Raw genomic sequence first — 16,912 nt, 5'->3', positions numbered from 1 at the left:
AGAGACAGGGACCGGGCAGACTGTGGGTTTAGACTGAGAGACAGGGACAGGGCAGGTCAGGCTGTGGGTTTAGACTGAGAGACAGGGACAGGCCAGGCTGTGGGTTTAGACTGAGAGACAGGGACAGGGCAGGTCAGGCTGTGGGTTTATACTGAGAGACAGGGACAGGGCAGGTTGTGGGTTTAGACTGAGAGACAGGGACCGGGCAGACTGTGGGTTTAGACTGAGAGACAGGGACCGGGCAGGTCAGGCTGTGGGTTTAGACTGAGAGACAGGGACCGGGCAGGCTGTGGGTTTAGACTGAGAGACAGGGACCGGGGCAGACTGTGGGTTTAGACTGAGAGACAGGGACCAGGCAGGTTGTGGGTTTAGACTGAGAGACAGGGACCAGGCAGGTTGTGGGTTTAGACTGAGAGACAGGGACCAGGCAGGTTGTGGGTTTAGACTGAGAGACAGGGACCAGGCAGGTTGTGGGTTTAGACTGAGAGACAGGGACCAGGCAGGTTGTGGGTTTAGACTGAGAGACAGGGACCAGGCAGGTTGTGGGTTTAGACTGAGAGACAGGGACCAGGCAGGTCAGGCAGGTTGTGGGTTTAGACTGAGAGACAGGGACCAGGCAGGTTGTGGGTTTAGACTGAGAGACAGGGACCAGGCAGGTTGTGGGTTTAGACTGAGAGACAGGGACCAGGTCAGGCTGTGGGTTTAGACTGAGAGACAGGGACAGGCAGGTTGTGGGTTTAGACTGAGAGACAGGGACAGGCAGGTTGTGGGTTTAGACTGAGAGACAGGGACCGGCCAGGCTGTGGGTTTAGACTGAGAGACAGGGACCAGGTCAGGCTGTGGGTTTAGACTGAGAGACAGGGACCAGGTCAGGCTGTGGGTTTAGACTGAGAGACAGGGACAGGCAGGTTGTGGGTTTAGACTGAGAGACAGGGACAGGCAGGTTGTGGGTTTAGACTGAGAGACAGGGACCGGCCAGGCTGTGGGTTTAGACTGAGAGACAGGGACAGGCAGGTTGTGGGTTTAGACTGAGAGACAGGGACCAGGTCAGGCTGTGGGTTTAGACTGAGAGACAGGGACAGGCAGGTTGTGGGTTTAGACTGAGAGACAGGGACAGGCAGGTTGTGGGTTTAGACTGAGAGACAGGGACCAGGCAGGTTGTGGGTTTAGACTGAGAGACAGGGACCAGGCAGGTCAGGCAGGTTGTGGGTTTAGACTGAGAGACAGGGACCAGGCAGGTTGTGGGTTTAGACTGAGAGACAGGGACCAGGCAGGTTGTGGGTTTAGACTGAGAGACAGGGACCAGGCAGGTTGTGGGTTTAGACTGAGAGACAGGGACCAGGCAGGTTGTGGGTTTAGACTGAGAGACAGGGACCAGGCAGGTTGTGGGTTTAGACTGAGAGACAGGGACCAGGCAGGTCAGGCAGGTTGTGGGTTTAGACTGAGAGACAGGGACCAGGCAGGTTGTGGGTTTAGACTGAGAGACAGGGACCAGGCAGGTTGTGGGTTTAGACTGAGAGACAGGGACCAGGTCAGGCTGTGGGTTTAGACTGAGAGACAGGGACAGGCAGGTTGTGGGTTTAGACTGAGAGACAGGGACAGGCAGGTTGTGGGTTTAGACTGAGAGACAGGGACCGGCCAGGCTGTGGGTTTAGACTGAGAGACAGGGACCAGGTCAGGCTGTGGGTTTAGACTGAGAGACAGGGACCAGGTCAGGCTGTGGGTTTAGACTGAGAGACAGGGACAGGCAGGTTGTGGGTTTAGACTGAGAGACAGGGACAGGCAGGTTGTGGGTTTAGACTGAGAGACAGGGACCGGCCAGGCTGTGGGTTTATACTGAGAGACAGGGACAGGCAGGTTGTGGGTTTAGACTGAGAGACAGGGACCAGGTCAGGCTGTGGGTTTAGACTGAGAGACAGGGACAGGCAGGTTGTGGGTTTAGACTGAGAGACAGGGACAGGCAGGTTGTGGGTTTAGACTGAGAGACAGGGACCAGGCAGGTTGTGGGTTTAGACTGAGAGACAGGGACCAGGCAGGTTGTGGGATTAGACTGAGAGACAGGGACCAGGCAGGTTGTGGGTTTAGACTGAGAGACAGGGACCAGGCAGGTCAGGCAGGTTGTGGGTTTAGACTGAGAGACAGGGACCAGGCAGGTTGTGGGTTTAGACTGAGAGACAGGGACCAGGCAGGTTGTGGGTTTAGACTGAGAGACAGGGACCAGGTCAGGCTGTGGGTTTAGACTGAGAGACAGGGACAGGCAGGTTGTGGGTTTAGACTGAGAGACAGGGACAGGCAGGTTGTGGGTTTAGACTGAGAGACAGGGACCGGCCAGGCTGTGGGTTTAGACTGAGAGACAGGGACCAGGTCAGGCTGTGGGTTTAGACTGAGAGACAGGGACCAGGTCAGGCTGTGGGTTTAGACTGAGAGACAGGGACAGGCAGGTTGTGGGTTTAGACTGAGAGACAGGGACAGGCAGGTTGTGGGTTTAGACTGAGAGACAGGGACCGGCCAGGCTGTGGGTTTAGACTGAGAGACAGGGACAGGCAGGTTGTGGGTTTAGACTGAGAGACAGGGACCAGGTCAGGCTGTGGGTTTAGACTGAGAGACAGGGACAGGCAGGTTGTGGGTTTAGACTGAGAGACAGGGACAGGCAGGTTGTGGGTTTAGACTGAGAGACAGGGACCGGCCAAGCTGTGGGTTTAGACTGAGAGACAGGGACCAGGCAGGCCAGGCTGTGGGTTTAGACTGAGAGACAGGGACCAGGCAGACTGTGGGTTTAGACTGAGAGACAGGGACCAGGCAGACTGTGGGTTTAGACTGAGAGACAGGGACCGGGCAGGCCAGGCTGTGGGTTTAGACTGAGAGACAGGGACAGGGCAGACTGTGGGTTTAGACTGAGAGACAGGGACCAGGCAGACTGTGGGTTTAGACTGAGAGACAGGGAACGGGCAGGCAAGGCTGTGGGTTTAGACTGAGAGACAGGGACCAGGCAGACTGTGGGTTTAGACTGAGAGACAGGGACCGGGCAGACTGTGGGTTTAGACTGAGAGACAGGGACATGGCAGGTTGTGGGTTTAGACTGAGAGACAGGGACCGGGCAGGCTGTGGGTTTAGACTGAGAGACAGGGACCGGGCAGACTGTGGGTTTAGACTGAGAGACAGGGACCGGGCAGGTTGTGGGTTTAGACTGAGAGACAGGGACAGGGCAGGTTGTGGGTTTAGACTGAGAGACAGGGACCGGGCAGACTGTGGGTTTAGACTGAGAGACAGGGACCGGGCAGGCTGTGGGTTTAGACTGAGAGACAGGGACCGGGCAGACTGTGGGTTTAGACTGAGAGACAGGGACCGGGCAGGTTGTGGGTTTAGACTGAGAGACAGGGACAGGGACAGGGCAGGTTGTGGGTTTAGACTGAGAGACAGGGACCGGGCAGGCTGTGGGTTTAGACTGAGAGACAGGGACCGGGCAGACTGTGGGTTTAGACTGAGAGACAGGGACCGGGCAGGTTGTGGGTTTAGACTGAGAGACAGGGACAGGGCAGGTTGTGGGTTTAGACTGAGAGACAGGGACCGGGCAGGTTGTGGGTTTAGACTGAGAGACAGGGACAGGGCAGGTTGTGGGTTTAGACTGAGAGACAGGGACCAGGCCAGGCTGTGGGTTTAGACTGAGAGACAGGGACAGGGCAGGCTGTGGGTTTAGACTGAGAGACAGGGACAGAGCAGGTCAGACTGTGGGTTTAGACTGAGAGACAGGGACCGGGCAGACTGTGGGTTTAGACTGAGAGACAGGGACAGGGCAGGTCAGGCTGTGGGTTTAGACTGAGAGACAGGGACAGGCCAGGCTGTGGGTTTAGACTGAGAGACAGGGACAGGGCAGGTCAGGCTGTGGGTTTAGACTGAGAGACAGGGACAGGGCAGGTTGTGGGTTTAGACTGAGAGACAGGGACCGGGCAGACTGTGGGTTTAGACTGAGAGACAGGGACCGGGCAGGTCAGGCTGTGGGTTTAGACTGAGAGACAGGGACCGGGCAGGCTGTGGGTTTAGACTGAGAGACAGGGACCGGGGCAGACTGTGGGTTTAGACTGAGAGACAGGGACCGGGCAGGTCAGGCTGTGGGTTTAGACTGAGAGACAGGAACCGGGCAGGCTGTGGGTTTAGACTGAGAGACAGGGACCGGGCAGGTCAGGCTGTGGGTTTAGACTGAGAGACAGGGACTGGGCAGGTTGTGGGTTTAGACTGAGAGACAGGGACAGGGCAGGTTGTGGGTTTAGACTGAGAGACAGGGACCGGGCAGACTGTGGGTTTAGACTGAGAGACAGGGACAGGGCAGGCTGTGGGTTTAGACTGAGAGACAGGGACCGGGCAGACTGTGGGTTTAGACTGAGAGACAGGGACCGGGCAGGTCAGGCTGTGGGTTTAGACTGAGAGACAGGGACCGGGCAGGCTGTGGGTTTAGACTGAGAGACAGGGACCGGGCAGGTCAGGCTGTGGGTTTAGACTGAGAGACAGGTACCGGGCAGGTTGTGGGTTTAGACTGAGAGACAGGGACAGGGCAGGTTGTGGGTTTTGACTGAGAGACAGGGACCGGGCAGACTGTGGGTTTAGACTGAGAGACAGGGACAGGGCAGGCTGTGGGTTTAGACTGAGAGACAGGGACCGGGCAGACTGTGGGTTTAGACTGAGAGACAGGGACAGGGCAGGCTGTGGGTTTAGACTGAGAGACAGGGACAGGGCAGGCCAGGCTGTGGGTTTAGACTGAGAGACAGGGACAAGGCAGGTCAGGCTGTGGGTTTAGACTGAGAGACAGGGACAGGGCAGGCTGTGGGTTTAGACTGAGAGACAGGGACAAGGCAGGTCAGGCTGTGGGTTTAGACTGAGAGACAGGGACCGGGCAGGCTGTGGGTTTAGACTGAGAGACAGGGACAGGCCAGACTGTGGGTTTAGACTGAGAGACAGGGACAGGGCAGGCCAGGCTGTGGGTTTAGACTGAGAGACAGGGACAAGGCAGGTCAGGCTGTGGGTTTAGACTGAGAGACAGGGACCGGGCAGGCTGTGGGTTTAGACTGAGAGACAGGGACAAGGCAGGTCAGGCTGTGGGTTTAGACTGAGAGACAGTGACAGGTCAGGCTGTGGGTTTAGACTGAGAGACAGGGACAAGGCAGGTCAGGCTGTGGGTTTAGACTGAGAGACAGGGACAGGTCAGGCTGTGGGTTTAGACTGAGAGACAGGGACCGGGCAGGGCAGGCTGTGGGTTTAGACTGAGAGACAGGGACAGGTCAGGCTGTGGGTTTAGACTGAGAGACAGGAACAGGTCAGGCTGTGGGTTTAGACTGAGAGACAGGGACAGGCCAGGCTGTGGGTTTAGACTGAGAGACAGGGACCGGGCAGGTTGTGGGTTTAGACTGAGAGACAGGGACCGGGCAGGCTGTGGGTTTAGACTGAGAGACAGGGACCGGGCAGGTTGTGGGTTTAGACTGAGAGACAGGGACAGGCCAGGCTGTGGGTTTAGACTGAGAGACATGGCAGGCCAGACTGTGGGTTTAGACTGAGAGACAGGGACCGGGCAGGTTGTGGGTTTAGACTGAGAGACAGGGACCGGGCAGGCCAGGCTGTGGGTTTAGACTGAGAGACAGGGGCAGGCCAGGCTGTGGGTTTAGACTGAGAGACAGGGGCAGGCCAGGCTGTGGGTTTAGACTGAGAGACAGGGGCAGGCCAGGCTGTGGGTTTAGACTGAGAGACAGGGACAGGGCAGGAAGTGGGTTTAGACTGAGAGACAGGGACAGGGCAGGCCAGGCTGTGGGTTTAGACTGAGAGACAGGGACCGGGCAGGCTGTGGGTTTAGACTGAGAGACAGGGACCGGGCAGGCTGTGGGTTTAGACTGAGAGACAGGGACCAGGCAGGCCAGGCTGTGGGTTTAGACTGAGAGACAGGGACCGGGCAGGCTGTGGGTTTAGACTGAGAGACAGGGACCGGGCAGGCTGTGGGTTTAGACTGAGAGACAGGGACCAGGCAGGCCAGGCTGTGGGTTTAGACTGAGAGACAGGGACCGGGCAGGCCAGACTGTGGGTTTAGACTGAGAGACAGGGACCGGGCAGGCCAGGCTGTGGGTTTAGACTGAGAGACAGGGACCGGGCAGGCCAGACTGTGGGTTTAGACTGAGAGACAGGGACCGGGCAGGCCAGGCTGTGGGTTTAGACTGAGAGACAGGGACCGGGCAGGCCAGGCTGTGGGTTTAGACTGAGAGACAGGGACCGGGCAGGCCAGGCTGTGGGTTTAGACTGAGAGACAGGGACCGGGCAGGCCAGGCTGTGGGTTTAGACTGAGAGACAGGGACCGGGCAGGGCAGGCTGTGGGTTTAGACTGAGAGACAGGGACCGGACAGGCTGTGGGTTTAGACTGAGAGACAGGGACCGGGCAGGCTGTGGGTTTAGACTGAGAGACAGGGACAAGGCAGGCCAGGCTGTGGGTTTAGACTGAGAGACAGGGACAAGGCAGGCCAGGCTGTGGGTTTAGACTGAGAGACAGGGACCGGGCAGGCTGTGGGTTTAGACTGAGAGACAGGGACCGGGCAGGCTGTGGGTTTAGACTGAGAGACAGGGTCCGGACAGGCCAGGCTGTGGGTTTAGACTGAGAGACAGGGACAGGGCAGGCTGTGGGTTTAGACTGAGAGACAGGGACCGGGCAGGGCAGGCTGTGGGTTTAGACTGAGAGACAGGGACCGGACAGGCCAGACTGTGGGTTTAGACTGAGAGACAGGGACCGGGCAGGGCAGGCTGTGGGTTTAGACTGAGAGACAGGGACCGGGCAGGCCAGGCTGTGGGTTTAGACTGAGAGACAGGGACCGGGCAGGCCAGGCTGTGGGTTTAGACTCAGACACAGGGACAGGCCAGGCTGTGGGTTTAGACTGAGAGACAGGGACCGGGCAGGCTGTGGGTTTAGACTGAGAGACAGGGCAGGCCAGGCTGTGGGTTTAGACTGAGAGACAGGGCAGGCCAGGCTGTGGGTTTAGACTGAGAGACAGGGCAGGCCAGGCTGTGGGTTTAGACTGAGAGACAGGGACAGGGCAGGCCAGGCTGTGGGTTTAGACTGAGAGACAGGGACAGGGCAGGCCAGGCTGTGGGTTTAGACTGAGAGACAGGGACAGGGCAGGCCAGGCTGTGGGTTTAGACTGAGAGACAGGGACAGGGCAGGCTGTGGGTTTAGACTGAGAGACAGGGACCGGGCAGGCTGTGGGTTTAGACTGAGAGACAGGGACAGGCAGGCCAGGCTTTGGGTTTAGACTGAGAGACAGGGACCGGGCAGGCCAGACTGTGGGTTTAGACTGAGAGACAGGGACCGGGCAGGCCAGGCTGTGGGTTTAGACTGAGAGACAGGGACCAGGCAGGCCAGGCTGTGGGTTTAGACTGAGAGACAGGGACCGGGCAGGCCAGACTGTGGGTTTAGACTGAGAGACAGGGACCGGGCAGGCCAGGCTGTGGGTTTAGACTGAGAGACAGGGACCGGGCAGGCCAGGCTGTGGGTTTAGACTGAGAGACAGGGACCGGGCAGGCCAGGCTGTGGGTTTAGACTGAGAGACAGGGACCGGGCAGGCCAGGCTGTGGGTTTAGACTGAGAGACAGGGACCGGGCAGGGCAGGCTGTGGGTTTAGACTGAGAGACAGGGACCGGACAGGCTGTGGGTTTAGACTGAGAGACAGGGACCGGGCAGGCTGTGGGTTTAGACTGAGAGACAGGGACAAGGCAGGCCAGGCTGTGGGTTTAGACTGAGAGACAGGGACAAGGCAGGCCAGGCTGTGGGTTTAGACTGAGAGACAGGGACCGGGCAGGCTGTGGGTTTAGACTGAGAGACAGGGACCGGGCAGGCTGTGGGTTTAGACTGAGAGACAGGGTCCGGACAGGCCAGGCTGTGGGTTTAGACTGAGAGACAGGGACAGGGCAGGCTGTGGGTTTAGACTGAGAGACAGGGACCGGGCAGGGCAGGCTGTGGGTTTAGACTGAGAGACAGGGACCGGACAGGCCAGACTGTGGGTTTAGACTGAGAGACAGGGACCGGGCAGGGCAGGCTGTGGGTTTAGACTGAGAGACAGGGACCGGGCAGGCCAGGCTGTGGGTTTAGACTGAGAGACAGGGACCGGGCAGGCCAGGCTGTGGGTTTAGACTCAGACACAGGGACAGGCCAGGCTGTGGGTTTAGACTGAGAGACAGGGACCGGGCAGGCTGTGGGTTTAGACTGAGAGACAGGGCAGGCCAGGCTGTGGGTTTAGACTGAGAGACAGGGCAGGCCAGGCTGTGGGTTTAGACTGAGAGACAGGGCAGGCCAGGCTGTGGGTTTAGACTGAGAGACAGGGACAGGGCAGGCCAGGCTGTGGGTTTAGACTGAGAGACAGGGACAGGGCAGGCCAGGCTGTGGGTTTAGACTGAGAGACAGGGACAGGGCAGGCCAGGCTGTGGGTTTAGACTGAGAGACAGGGACAGGGCAGGCTGTGGGTTTAGACTGAGAGACAGGGACCGGGCAGGCTGTGGGTTTAGACTGAGAGACAGGGACAGGCAGGCCAGGCTTTGGGTTTAGACTGAGAGACAGGGACCGGGCAGGCCAGACTGTGGGTTTAGACTGAGAGACAGGGACCGGGCAGGCCAGGCTGTGGGTTTAGACTGAGAGACAGGGACCAGGCAGGCCAGGCTGTGGGTTTAGACTGAGAGACAGGGACCGGGCAGGCCAGGCTGTGGGTTTAGACTGAGAGACAGGGACAGGCAGGCCAGGCTGTGGGTTTAGACTGAGAGATAGGGACCGGGCAGGCCAGGCTGTGGGTTTAGACTGAGAGACAGGGACCAGGCAGGCCAGGCTGTGGGTTTAGACTGAGAGACAGGGACCGGGCAGGCCAGGCTGTGGGTTTAGACTGAGAGACAGGGACTGGGCAGGCCAGGCTGTGGGTTTAGACTGAGAGACAGGGACCGGGCAGGCCAGGCTGTGGGTTTAGACTGAGAGACAGGGACCGGGCAGGCCAGGCTGTGGGTTTAGACTGAGAGACAGGGACCGGGCAGGCCAGGCTGTGGGTTTAGACTGAGAGACAGGGACAGGGCAGGCCAGGCTGTGGGTTTAGACTGAGAGACAGGGACCAGGCAGGCCAGGCTGTGGGTTTAGACTGAGAAACAGGGACCGGGCAGGCCAGGCTGTGGGTTTAGACTGAGAAACAGGGACCGGGCAGGCCAGTCTGTGGGTTTAGACTGAGAGACAGGGACCGGGCAGGCCAGACTGTGGGTTTAGACTGAGAGACAGGGACAGGCCAGGCTGTGGGTTTAGACTGAGAGACAGGGACCGGGCAGGCTGTGGGTTTAGACTGAGAGACAGGGACAGGCCAGGCTGTGGGTTTAGACTGAGAGACATGGCAGGCCAGACTGTGGGTTTAGACTGAGAGACAGGGACCGGGCAGGTTGTGGGTTTAGACTGAGAGACAGGGAACGGGCAGGCCAGGCTGTGGGTTTAGACTGAGAGACAGGGGCAGGCCAGGCTGTGGGTTTAGACTGAGAGACAGGGGCAGGCCAGGCTGTGGGTTTAGACTGAGAGACAGGGGCAGGCCAGGCTGTGGGTTTAGACTGAGAGACAGGGACAGGGCAGGAAGTGGGTTTAGACTGAGAGACAGGGACAGGGCAGGCCAGGCTGTGGGTTTAGACTGAGAGACAGGGACCGGGCAGGCTGTGGGTTTAGACTGAGAGACAGGGACTGGGCAGGCTGTGGGTTTAGACTGAGAGACAGGGACCAGGCAGGCCAGGCTGTGGGTTTAGACTGAGAGACAGGGACCGGGCAGGCTGTGGGTTTAGACTGAGAGACAGGGACCGGGCAGGCTGTGGGTTTAGACTGAGAGACAGGGACCAGGCAGGCCAGGCTGTGGGTTTAGACTGAGAGACAGGGACCGGGCAGGCTGTGGGTTTAGACTGAGAGACAGGGACCGGGCAGGCCAGGCTGTGGGTTTAGACTGAGAGACAGGGACCGGGCAGGCCAGACTGTGGGTTTAGACTGAGAGACAGGGACCGGGCAGGCCAGGCTGTGGGTTTAGACTGAGAGACAGGGACCGGGCAGGCCAGGCTGTGGGTTTAGACTGAGAGACAGGGACCGGGCAGGCCAGGCTGTGGGTTTAGACTGAGAGACAGGGACCGGGCAGGCCAGGCTGTGGGTTTAGACTGAGAGACAGGGACCGGGCAGGGCAGGCTGTGGGTATAGACTGAGAGACAGGGACCGGACAGGCTGTGGGTTTAGACTGAGAGACAGGGACCGGGCAGGCTGTGGGTTTAGACTGAGAGACAGGGACAAGGCAGGCCAGGCTGTGGGTTTAGACTGAGAGACAGGGACAAGGCAGGCCAGGCTGTGGGTTTAGACTGAGAGACAGGGACCGGGCAGGCTGTGGGTTTAGACTGAGAGACAGGGACCGGGCAGGCTGTGGGTTTAGACTGAGAGACAGGGTTCGGACAGGCCAGGCTGTGGGTTTAGACTGAGAGACAGGGACAGGGCAGGCTGTGGGTTTAGATTGAGAGACAGGGACCGGGCAGGGCAGGCTGTGGGTTTAGACTGAGAGACAGGGACCGGACAGGCCAGACTGTGGGTTTAGACTGAGAGACAGGGACCGGGCAGGGCAGGCTGTGGGTTTAGACTGAGAGACAGGGACCGGGCAGGCCAGGCTGTGGGTTTAGACTGAGAGACAGGGACCGGGCAGGCCAGGCTGTGGGTTTAGACTGAGAGACAGGGACAGGCCAGGCTGTGGGTTTAGACTGAGAGACAGGGACCGGGCAGGCTGTGGGTTTAGACTGAGAGACAGGGCAGGCCAGGCTGTGGGTTTAGACTGAGAGACAGGGCAGGCCAGGCTGTGGGTTTAGACTGAGAGACAGGGCAGGCCAGGCTGTGGGTTTAGACTGAGAGACAGGGACAGGGCAGGCCAGGCTGTGGGTTTAGACTGAGAGACAGGGACAGGGCAGGCCAGGCTGTGGGTTTAGACTGAGAGACAGGGACAGGGCAGGCCAGGCTGTGGGTTTAGACTGAGAGACAGGGACAGGGCAGGCTGTGGGTTTAGACTGAGAGACAGGGACCGGGCAGGCTGTGGGTTTAGACTGAGAGACAGGGACAGGCAGGCCAGGCTTTGGGTTTAGACTGAGAGACAGGGACCGGGCAGGCCAGACTGTGGGTTTAGACTGAGAGACAGGGACCGGGCAGGCCAGGCTGTGGGTTTAGACTGAGAGACAGGGACCGGGCAGGCCAGGCTGTGGGTTTAGACTGAGAGACAGGGACCGGGCAGGCCAGGCTGTGGGTTTAGACTGAGAGACAGGGACAGGCAGGCCAGGCTGTGGGTTTAGACTGAGAGATAGGGACCGGGCAGGCCAGGCTGTGGGTTTAGACTGAGAGACAGGGACCAGGCAGGCCAGGCTGTGGGTTTAGACTGAGAGACAGGGACCGGGCAGGCCAGGCTGTGGGTTTAGACTGAGAGACAGGGACTGGGCAGGCCAGGCTGTGGGTTTAGACTGAGAGACAGGGACCGGGCAGGCCAGGCTGTGGGTTTAGACTGAGAGACAGGGACCGGGCAGGCCAGGCTGTGGGTTTAGACTGAGAGACAGGGACCGGGCAGGCCAGGCTGTGGGTTTAGACTGAGAGACAGGGACAGGGCAGGCCAGGCTGTGGGTTTAGACTGAGAGACAGGGACCAGGCAGGCCAGGCTGTGGGTTTAGACTGAGAAACAGGGACCGGGCAGGCCAGGCTGTGGGTTTAGACTGAGAAACAGGGACCGGGCAGGCCAGTCTGTGGGTTTAGACTGAGAGACAGGGACCGGGCAGGCCAGACTGTGGGTTTAGACTGAGAGACAGGGACAGGCCAGGCTGTGGGTTTAGACTGAGAGACAGGGACCGGGCAGGGCAGGCTGTGGGTATAGACTGAGAGACAGGGACCGGACAGGCTGTGGGTTTAGACTGAGAGACAGGGACCGGGCAGGCTGTGGGTTTAGACTGAGAGACAGGGACAAGGCAGGCCAGGCTGTGGGTTTAGACTGAGAGACAGGGACAAGGCAGGCCAGGCTGTGGGTTTAGACTGAGAGACAGGGACCGGGCAGGCTGTGGGTTTAGACTGAGAGACAGGGACCGGGCAGGCTGTGGGTTTAGACTGAGAGACAGGGTCCGGACAGGCCAGGCTGTGGGTTTAGACTGAGAGACAGGGACAGGGCAGGCTGTGGGTTTAGACTGAGAGACAGGGACCGGGCAGGCTGTGGGTTTAGACTGAGAGACAGGGACCGGGCAGGCCAGGCTGTGGGTTTAGACTGAGAGACAGGGACCGGGCAGGCCAGACTGTGGGTTTAGACTGAGAGACAGGGACCGGGCAGGCCAGGCTGTGGGTTTAGACTGAGAGACAGGGACCGGGCAGGCCAGGCTGTGGGTTTAGACTGAGAGACAGGGACCGGGCAGGCCAGGCTGTGGGTTTTGACTGAGAGACAGGGACCGGGCAGGCCAGGCTGTGGGTTTAGACTGAGAGACAGGGACCGGGCAGGGCAGGCTGTGGGTATAGACTGAGAGACAGGGACCGGACAGGCTGTGGGTTTAGACTGAGAGACAGGGACCGGGCAGGCTGTGGGTTTAGACTGAGAGACAGGGACAAGGCAGGCCAGGCTGTGGGTTTAGACTGAGAGACAGGGACAAGGCAGGCCAGGCTGTGGGTTTAGACTGAGAGACAGGGACCGGGCAGGCTGTGGGTTTAGACTGAGAGACAGGGACCGGGCAGGCTGTGGGTTTAGACTGAGAGACAGGGTCCGGACAGGCCAGGCTGTGGGTTTAGACTGAGAGACAGGGACAGGGCAGGCTGTGGGTTTAGATTGAGAGACAGGGACCGGGCAGGGCAGGCTGTGGGTTTAGACTGAGAGACAGGGACCGGACAGGCCAGACTGTGGGTTTAGACTGAGAGACAGGGACCGGGCAGGGCAGGCTGTGGGTTTAGACTGAGAGACAGGGACCGGGCAGGCCAGGCTGTGGGTTTAGACTGAGAGACAGGGACCGGGCAGGCCAGGCTGTGGGTTTAGACTGAGAGACAGGGACAGGCCAGGCTGTGGGTTTAGACTGAGAGACAGGGACCGGGCAGGCTGTGGGTATAGACTGAGAGACAGGGCAGGCCAGGCTGTGGGTTTAGACTGAGAGACAGGGCAGGCCAGGCTGTGGGTTTAGACTGAGAGACAGGGCAGGCCAGGCTGTGGGTTTAGACTGAGAGACAGGGACAGGGCAGGCCAGGCTGTGGGTTTAGACTGAGAGACAGGGACAGGGCAGGCCAGGCTGTGGGTTTAGACTGAGAGACAGGGACAGGGCAGGCCAGGCTGTGGGTTTAGACTGAGAGACAGGGACAGGGCAGGCTGTGGGTTTAGACTGAGAGACAGGGACCGGGCAGGCTGTGGGTTTAGACTGAGAGACAGGGACAGGCAGGCCAGGCTTTGGGTTTAGACTGAGAGACAGGGACCGGGCAGGCCAGACTGTGGGTTTAGACTGAGAGACAGGGACCGGGCAGGCCAGGCTGTGGGTTTAGACTGAGAGACAGGGACCGGGCAGGCCAGGCTGTGGGTTTAGACTGAGAGACAGGGACCGGGCAGGCCAGGCTGTGGGTTTAGACTGAGAGACAGGGACAGGCAGGCCAGGCTGTGGGTTTAGACTGAGAGATAGGGACCGGGCAGGCCAGGCTGTGGGTTTAGACTGAGAGACAGGGACCAGGCAGGCCAGGCTGTGGGTTTAGACTGAGAGACAGGGACCGGGCAGGCCAGACTGTGGGTTTAGACTGAGAGACAGGGACTGGGCAGGCCAGGCTGTGGGTTTAGACTGAGAGACAGGGACCGGGCAGGCCAGGCTGTGGGTTTAGACTGAGAGACGGGGACCGGGCAGGCCAGGCTGTGGGTTTAGACTGAGAGACAGGGACAGGGCAGGCCAGGCTGTGGGTTTAGACTGAGAGACAGGGACCAGGCAGGCCAGGCTGTGGGTTTAGACTGAGAAACAGGGACCGGGCAGGCCAGGCTGTGGGTTTAGACTGAGAAACAGGGACCGGGCAGGCCAGTCTGTGGGTTTAGACTGAGAGACAGGGACCGGGCAGGCCAGACTGTGGGTTTAGACTGAGAGACAGGGACAGGCCAGGCTGTGGGTTTAGACTGAGAGACAGGGACCGGGCAGGGCAGGCTGTGGGTATAGACTGAGAGACAGGGACCGGACAGGCTGTGGGTTTAGACTGAGAGACAGGGACCGGGCAGGCTGTGGGTTTAGACTGAGAGACAGGGACAAGGCAGGCCAGGCTGTGGGTTTAGACTGAGAGACAGGGACAAGGCAGGCCAGGCTGTGGGTTTAGACTGAGAGACAGGGACCGGGCAGGCTGTGGGTTTAGACTGAGAGACAGGGACCGGGCAGGCTGTGGGTTTAGACTGAGAGACAGGGTCCGGACAGGCCAGGCTGTGGGTTTAGACTAAGAGACAGGGACAGGGCAGGCTGTGGGTTTAGACTGAGAGACAGGGACCGGGCAGGGCAGGCTGTGGGTTTAGACTGAGAGACAGGGACCGGACAGGCCAGACTGTGGGTTTAGACTGAGAGACAGGGACCGGGCAGGGCAGGCTGTGGGTTTAGACTGAGAGACAGGGACCGGGCAGGCCAGGCTGTGGGTTTAGACTGAGAGACAGGGACCGGGCAGGCCAGGCTGTGGGTTTAGACTGAGAGACAGGGACAGGCAGGCCAGGCTGTGGGTTTAGACTGAGAGATAGGGACAGGGCAGGCTGTGGGTTTAGACTGAGAGACAGGGACCGGGCAGGGCAGGCTGTGGGTTTAGACTGAGAGACAGGGACCGGACAGGCCAGACTGTGGGTTTAGACTGAGAGACAGGGACCGGGCAGGGCAGGCTGTGGGTTTAGACTGAGAGACAGGGACCGGGCAGGCCAGGCTGTGGGTTTAGACTGAGAGACAGGGACCGGGCAGGCCAGGCTGTGGGTTTAGACTGAGAGACAGGGACAAGGCAGGCCAGGCTGTGGGTTTAGACTGAGAGACAGGGACAAGGCAGGCCAGGCTGTGGGTTTAGACTGAGAGACAGGGACCGGGCAGGCTGTGGGTTTAGACTGAGAGACAGGGACCGGGCAGGCTGTGGGTTTAGACTGAGAGACAGGGTCCGGACAGGCCAGGCTGTGGGTTTAGACTGAGAGACAGGGACAGGGCAGGCTGTGGGTTTAGACTGAGAGACAGGGACCGGGCAGGGCAGGCTGTGGGTTTAGACTGAGAGACAGGGACCGGACAGGCCAGACTGTGGGTTTAGACTGAGAGACAGGGACCGGGCAGGGCAGGCTGTGGGTTTAGACTGAGAGACAGGGACCGGGCAGGCCAGGCTGTGGGTTTAGACTGAGAGACAGGGACCGGGCAGGCCAGGCTGTGGGTTTAGACTGAGAGACAGGGACAGGCAGGCCAGGCTGTGGGTTTAGACTGAGAGATAGGGACCGGGCAGGCCAGGCTGTGGGTTTAGACTGAGAGACAGGGACCAGGCAGGCCAGGCTGTGGGTTTAGACTGAGAGACAGGGACCGGGCAGGCCAGGCTGTGGGTTTAGACTGAGAGACAGGGACCGGGCAGGCCAGGCTGTGGGTTTAGACTGAGAGACAGGGACCGGGCAGGCCAGGCTGTGGGTTTAGACTGAGAGACAGGGACAGGCAGGCCAGGCTGTGGGTTTAGACTGAGGGATAGGGACCGGGCAGGCCAGGCTGTGGGTTTAGACTGAGAGACAGGGACCAGGCAGGCCAGGCTGTGGGTTTAGACTGAGAGACAGGGACCGGGCAGGCCAGGCTGTGGGTTTAGACTGAGAGACAGGGACTGGGCAGGCCAGGCTGTGGGTTTAGACTGAGAGACAGGGACCGGGCAGGCCAGGCTGTGGGTTTAGACTGAGAGACAGGGACCGGGCAGGCCAGGCTGTGGGTTTAGACTGAGAGACAGGGACCGGGCAGGCCAGGCTGTGGGTTTAGACTGAGAGACAGGGACCGGGCAGGCCAGGCTGTGGGTTTAGACTGAGAGACAGGGACAGGCAGGCCAGGCTGTGGGTTTAGACTGAGAGATAGGGACCGGGCAGGCCAGGCTGTGGGTTTAGACTGAGAGACAGGGACCAGGCAGGCCAGGCTGTGGGTTTAGACTGAGAGACAGGGACCGGGCAGGCCAGACTGTGGGTTTAGACTGAGAGACAGGGACTGGGCAGGCCAGGCTGTGGGTTTAGACTGAGAGACAGGGACCGGGCAGGCCAGGCTGTGGGTTTAGACTGAGAGACGGGGACCGGGCAGGCCAGGCTGTGGGTTTAGACTGAGAGACAGGGACAGGGCAGGCCAGGCTGTGGGTTTAGACTGAGAGACAGGGACCAGGCAGGCCAGGCTGTGGGTTTAGACTGAGAAACAGGGACCGGGCAGGCCAGGCTGTGGGTTTAGACTGAGAAACAGGGACCGGGCAGGCCAGTCTGTGGGTTTAGACTGAGAGACAGGGACCGGGCAGGCCAGACTGTGGGTTTAGACTGAGAGACAGGGACAGGCCAGGCTGTGGGTTTAGACTGAGAGACAGGGACCGGGCAGGGCAGGCTGTGGGTATAGACTGAGAGACAGGGACCGGACAGGCTGTGGGTTTAGACTGAGAGACAGGGACCGGGCAGGCTGTGGGTTTAGACTGAGAGACAGGGACAAGGCAGGCCAGGCTGTGGGTTTAGACTGAGAGACAGGGACAAGGCAGGCCAGGCTGTGGGTTTAGACTGAGAGACAGGGACCGGGCAGGCTGTGGGTTTAGACTGAGAGACAGGGACCGGGCAGGCTGTGGGTTTAGACTGAGAGACAGGGTCCGGACAGGCCAGGCTGTGGGTTTAGACTAAGAGACAGGGACAGGGCAGGCTGTGGGTTTAGACTGAGAGACAGGGAC

General features: G+C 59.8%; 1 protein-coding gene across 1 annotated transcript in view; it reads left to right on the top strand.

The window, feature by feature from the left end:
• The window catches only part of LOC135521320 (recoverin-like), a 52,027-nt gene that overhangs the window by 5,999 nt on the left and 29,116 nt on the right, over positions 1–16,912 (top strand). The window lies entirely within an intron of this gene.

This window comes from Oncorhynchus masou, chromosome 29, assembly GCF_036934945.1.
Source record: "Oncorhynchus masou masou isolate Uvic2021 chromosome 29, UVic_Omas_1.1, whole genome shotgun sequence".
Lineage (NCBI taxonomy): Eukaryota > Metazoa > Chordata > Actinopteri > Salmoniformes > Salmonidae > Oncorhynchus > Oncorhynchus masou.
The sequence above is the reverse complement of the archived record's forward strand: the minus strand, read 5'-3'. Positions and strand labels throughout refer to the sequence as shown.